The 6513-nt window shown below is 37.3% G+C and overlaps 1 long non-coding RNA gene and 1 other non-coding gene across 2 annotated transcripts in view; one reads left to right on the top strand and one right to left on the bottom strand.

Moving 5' to 3' along the window:
- LOC111438330 overlaps window positions 1–6513 on the top strand; it is a 54328-nt gene that overhangs the window by 9114 nt on the left and 38701 nt on the right. The window contains exon 2 of the long non-coding RNA XR_002709647.1: window positions 912–915. This is a non-coding gene — a long non-coding RNA (uncharacterized LOC111438330). The remainder of the gene's footprint in view (window positions 1–911; window positions 916–6513) is intronic.
- On the bottom strand, window positions 3349–3430 carry TRNAS-GCU. Its single transcript has one exon. It is a non-coding gene; the product is annotated as a tRNA-Ser (tRNA).

Raw genomic sequence — 6513 nt, 5'->3', positions numbered from 1 at the left:
ATTTGAGATGTTGGTACCAATCACCGACATGATTGGTAAATTCGGCAATAGCAAGTCTCGTCTTCTTATTTTCACTATAGGTGTTGCAATCAAACAAATGCTCTATCTTTCTTTCCCATTGCAAGTATTCATGAGAATCTGCCGTTCCACAAAATGGTGAGATTTTGAGTTTAACTTCTCCATCTCTATCTTCATGTACTCTTTCCATTCTTCTAGGTTGCATAATAGTTGCATGGTTATTTCTTCCTCTCCATCTTCCTTCAACTTGTCTTTCTTGTACTACTATACTTTCATCTTTTCGTAATGTTCGTTCTTGTCTTTGATGTTGCGCCCTTCTTTCTTGCCTATCTTTCCATCATCATTTCCATCATATCTTGAATAGCTTGAAGAATGATTGTATTAAGATCTGGTACGGGTTCTCCTTCTCCATTATGTGACATTTTGTTATCAAGGGGCCTCTCCACACTTCTCACAAAAATTTCACTCAGGGACACTCGTGTTTAACACTCAAAGGTAGGATTTTGGTACTAGGTCAAGAATGGAGACGTTGGTTTTTTTTTTTTCGATAATCTGAGAGAGAGAAAAAATTGATAGAAAAAAAATATAACAATAAAGATATTTCACCTCTAGTACGGCCAAAGAACATCGACCAAATGGTCTGATACCAAATGATAAGCGCCAACAATGCTGGATTTGCAAAACTAGAGGTCCTTCTAGAATTCCTGCCAAAACGTTCACAGAGAAAGCTAACTTAACGGATTGATTCCAACCAAGAGCTGGTTAGAAGATGAATGAATCTTAGATCGAACTTGGAATCTATGATGGTCACTTTTAGATACCAAGATAATTCACTCCAGAATTAGCTTGATCAAAACTAATTCGATGAATCGGTTTAAACATCAAACCTAAAGCAAGGTTTGAAAAAGAATAACACCAAAAAGGGTATCAAGAAAAACACAAAGGTTTTGTCTGTATTCAACCAAAAAAACATCCAAACATGAATATTACTTGCCTCTAAATAGGCCCAAAACATAACCCTAACAAAATAAATTTCAGCCACCAACAACTAATAAATGCTAATAAATGCTATTAAATACAAATCGAAGAAAATAAGGTAATTCATAAATTGTCTTAATTGGTAGTTCAACTACCAAAGCCAAGTCTTCGAATTACTTTCCGATATCAGTCACTCCAATATTTTCTTGATTTGATTCTTGAATCTTCTTTGTATTGCTTCTTGCAATTGATCGTTCGGGTACACTGAAGTGATCCGTTGTTGGATTCATATCAGAAATCAATTAGTTGTATAATTTTTTTCGTTTGTAAATATCTTGAAATTTCTAACACAGGTGTTGTACGTCATTTTAAATTTATCTTTTCATCGCAGTTCGATTTCTCGAGATCCAACATTGGTTTGAGAGGGGAAGGAAGCATTCCTTATAACTAGGGTGTGAATACCTCTATGAGATCGTGAGGTAACGGGACAAAGTGGATAATATCTTATAAAAAAGTATTCCTTATAAACAAGTCGCTTTGCTAGTACAAAAAAAATGAACTTTTCGTCGTCTAGGAGATTCAAACTCTCGCGAGGAAACCCCATGTACTTAGTAGGCACACGCCTTTTATAACACAGGTGTTGTACGTCGTTTTAAATTTATCTTTTCATCGCAGTTCGATTTCCCGAGATCCAACATTGGTTTGAGAGGGGAAGGAAGCATTCCTTATAACTAGGGTGTGAATACCTCTATGAGATCGTGAGGTAACGGGACAAAGTGGACAATATCTTATAAAAAAGTATTCCTTATAAACGAGTCGCTTTGCTAGTACAAAAAAATGAACTTTTCGTCGTCTAGGAGATTCAAACTCTCGCGAGGAAACCCCATGTACTTAGTAGGCACACGCCTTAACCACTCGTTTAAAGCAACTTTTTTATTTTAGGATTGAATCTCGAAGAGATACTAGGGACAACAAAGGTAGATGATTAATGAGGAATCAGTTAGAACTTCGAGACCTACACGGTAGTAATGAGGAATCTGTTAGAACTTCGAGACCTACACGGTAGCTTAGAGCACAGTAAAGGGTATACCCAAACTTCCTGTAGACGAAAGGAAAGTCGTGGAAATCTGGTAGTAGAAGGAAGCTATGCGGGCTTACAAGTAGGTTGGTTACTAAGTATATTTCTATACTATCCAAGTAGGTTGGTTACTAAGTATATTTCTATATTATACAAGTAGGTTGGTTACTAAGTATATTTCTATACTATCCAAGTAGGTTGGTTACTAAGTATATTTCTATACTATACAAGTAGGTTGGTTACTAAGTATATTTCTATACTATACAAGTAGGTTGGTTACTAAGTATATTTCTATACTTACACCTTTCTCCTTTTGGTAGTAGAAGGAAGCGGGCCTACAAGTAGGTTGGTTACTAAGTATATTTCTATACTATACAAGTAGGAGATTCAAACTCTCGCGAGGAAACCCCATGTACTTAGTAGGCACACGCCTTAACCACTCGTTTAAAGCAACTTTTTTATTTTAGGATTGAATCTCGAAGAGATACTAGGGACAACAAAGGTAGATGATTAATGAGGAATCAGTTAGAACTTCGAGACCTACACGGTAGCTTAGAGCACAGTAAAGGGTAATACTAGGGACAACAAAGGTAGATGATTAATGAGGAATCAGTTAGAACTTCGAGACCTACACGGTAGCTTAGAGCACAGTAAAGGGTATACCCAAACTTCCTGTAGACGAAAGGAAAGTCGTGGAAACCTAGTACTAGAAGGAAGCGATGAGGGCCTACAAGTAGGTTGGTTCCTAAGTAAATTTTTATACTTACACGTTTCTCCTTTTCTAGTGTACTAGTCAAGGTGGGGAGATGGAAACTTAGTAGAAGAAGGAAGCGATGATTTTTTCTAGTGTACTGATCAAGGTGGGGAGCTGCTCGGGAGCTCTACTACCACAAAGGGGTTTCGACTCGAAGTGTTGATTAAAGTGTAAAATATTCATCTTTTCATCGCCTGAGAAGTTCGAACTCTCGCAGGGAAACCTCATGTACTTAGCAGGCACACGCCTTAACCACTCGCCCAAAGCAACTTTTTTGTTTTAGGAACGAATATCGAAGAGGCACTAGGGACAACAAAGGTAGATGATTAATGAGGAATCAGTTAGAACTTCGAGACCTACACGGTAGCTTAGAGCACAGTAAAGGGTATACCCAAACTTCCTGTAGACGAAAGGAAAGTCGTGGAAATCTGGTAGTAGAAGGAAGCTATGCGAGCCTACAAGTAGGTTGGTTACTAAGTATATTTCTATATTTACACCTTTCTCCTTTTCTAGTTCAGTTAGTCGCCTGATAGATTCAAACTCTCGCGGGGAAACCCCATGTACTTAGCAGGCACACACCTTAACCACTCGACCAAAGCGACTTTTTGTTTTAAGAACAAATCTCGAAGAGGCACTAGGGACAACAATGGTAGATAATTAATGAGGAATCAATTAGAACTTCGGGACATACAAAGAGCCTACAAGTAGGTTGGTTACTAAGTATATTTGTATACTTACACCTTTCTCCTTTTCTAGTGTACTAGTCAAGGTGGGGAGATGGAAACTTAGTAGAAGAAGGAAGCGATGATTTTTTCTAGTGTACTGATCAAGGTGGGGAGCTGCTCGGGAGCTCTACTACCACAAAGGGGTTTCGACTCGGAGTGTTGATTAAAGTGTAAAATATTTATCTTTTCATCGCCTGAGAAGTTCGAACTCTCGAAGGAAAATCCCATGTACTTAGCAGGCACACGCCTTAACCACTCGCCCAAAGCAACTTTTTTGTTTTAGGAACGAATATCGAAGAGGCACTAGGGACAACAAAGGTAGATGATTAATGAGGAATCAATTAGAACTTCGGGACATACACGGTAGCTTAGAGCGCAGTAAAGGGTAAGCCCAACGTCCTATAGACCAAAGGAAAGTCGTGGAAACCTAGTACTAGAAGGAAGCGATGAGGGCCTACAAGTAGGTTGGTTCCTAAGTAAATTTTTATACTTACACGTTTCTCCTTTTCTAGTGTACTGGTCAAGGTGGGGAGATGCTCTGGAGCTCTACTATCATAGAGGGGTGTCGACCCAGAGTGTTATAGTTGTATTCGACCTGGGCCATGAATTAGTTGTATAATTTTTTGGGTTCGATTTTGAATTCTTTTCGTCAAATCTTGGAGGGAAACATGGTGTGATTAGCAAGCACACACCTTGACCACTTATTCAAAATGACTTTATGGTTTTATGAATAGTAGTCTTGAAGAGACACTAGTAGAGGGGTGTCGACCCGGAATGTTTGTTACTTGTATTTCACGTGGGACATCAATTAGTTGTATTCTCTTTGAACAGGTGCTGTTTGTCTTTTCAAAATTTATCTTTTCGCTGCAGTTCCATTTCTCGAAATCTCAAAAATTGGGTCGTGACAAATCTAATTCATGGATTATTTCTAGTATCTACATTATCCATTAAATCTGTTAGTTCTAATTCATGGATTCTCGACAGTGGAGCTTCGAATCATATAGTATCCAAAGCTTTTGTTATGACTGAACCAAAGGCTGCAAACATTTGCAATAAAATTGCCTAACGAAGGAACAACACATGTGTCAATTACGGTCAATGTTTTCTTTAATTCTGGCCTTAAATTAAACAATATTTTATGTGTGTCTTCATTCAATTTAAACATGTTGTCCATGAGCAAACTTACCAATGACTTGAAATGTTGTGTCACCTTCTATCCTGATTCTTGTGTTATGCAGGACTTGGCTAAGGGGAAGATGATTGGCTCGAGTAAACAATTTGGAGGGCTCTATCATATTTCTTAATCTCCAATCAAATATTTAACTAATCAAGTATCTCAATCATCTAATTTGTGGCATTTACGCCTAGGTCATTCTATTTATTTTTTCCTGTTTTAAATTTCTAACGGATCAATTTCATCTTAATAATGCTACTTTTTCTCATAACTGTAGTATTTGCACATTAGCAAAATAAANTAATGCTACTTTTTCTCATAACTGTAGTATTTGCACATTAGCAAAACAAACTAGGTTGTTTTTTTTTCAAGAAGTTCAATAACAACACATTCTACCTTTGACATGTTACATTGTGATGTTTGGGGATCTCATAAAATTTCTATCCATTTATGTTTGCGTTTTCTTCTCACTATTGTTGATGATTTTACTCAATGTACTTGGGTTTTTCTTATGCAACATGAATCAGAAGTACATCATTTGTTTATGAACTTTGTTAAATTCGTTCAAACTCAATTTCATACTACTATCAAGATAGTACGGTCAGACAATGGGACTGAGTTTCTGTCTTTACAACCATTTTTTACTTTGTGTGGCATTGAATTTCAGCGCACTTGTGTCTATACTCCACAACAAAGATGAGTCGTAGAGCGTAAGCATCGTCATATCCTAAATGTAGCTATCGTCATATCCTAAATGTAGCTAGGTCTCTCCTCTTTCAGTCACACGTTCCACTTAATTTTTTGGGAGAGTGCATTTTAATTGTTGTTAATCTTATAAATAGAACACCATCACCATTTTTATCTAACAAGACACCCCTTGAAGCACTCTACAAACAACCACCTACATTTCATCTTCTTAAAGTTTTTTAATGTAAATGTTATGCAATTGTAGTACATCCAAAGCAAAAATTTGAACCTCGGGCAATTCCTTTGTTTTTTCGTAGGATATACTTGTGGTTACAAAGGCTACAAGTTGTATGACATGCAAGCTCACAAATTATTTATCCACCGTAATGTTAAATTATGTGAAGATGTTTTTCCTTTTTCATCAGCTTCACAAACTTTGACATTAGTTCCTTCGACTCTCGTTTTACCACTTCATGATTCATCCTACTCAAACATCTATTCTAATCGTATCCCACTTTCTATTTCGTCATCTCCTCCACCTTCTATTCCTTCTCCAGATTCACCCACTAATTATAATCCTATCCCTCCTGATACACCAGTTTCACTTCGACGTTCTACTCGTACCAAACAACCTCCAGCTTGGCATAATAATCATGAGATGTCTTATGCAGCCAATTATTTAACCTCTAGCTCAAGTCCCAACACGAGCACCAGGCATCCCCTTCATCATTACCTTTCTTTCTCTAGTTTTTTTCCTACTCATTTTGCTTTTATATCTTTTATTACAGCCCGACATAAGTTAAAACTTATGATGAGATAGTTGGCGACCCATTATTGCAGCAGGCTATGAATGCTGAAATTGCAACTTTGGAACGTAATCATACTTGGTCTCTCGTTCCTCTACCACCTGGCCATAAAGCTATTGGCTACCATTGGGTGTACAAGATTAAATACAACTCTGATGGTTCTGTTGAACGTTATAAAGTTTATCCGGCAGTAAAGGGGTATACTCAGGTTGAAGATATTGATTACAAAGAGACATTTTCTAATAGAACAAAGTTTACTACACTTCGTTGCTTACTCACTATTGCTACTTCTC

The sequence above is a fragment of the Cucurbita moschata genome, unplaced genomic scaffold, assembly GCF_002738365.1.
Source record: "Cucurbita moschata cultivar Rifu unplaced genomic scaffold, Cmos_1.0 Cmo_Scf00073, whole genome shotgun sequence".
In the NCBI taxonomy this organism is placed as follows: Eukaryota; Viridiplantae; Streptophyta; class Magnoliopsida; order Cucurbitales; family Cucurbitaceae; genus Cucurbita; species Cucurbita moschata.
Note: the sequence above shows the minus strand (reverse complement) of the source record. Positions and strands in the feature narration are given on the sequence as shown.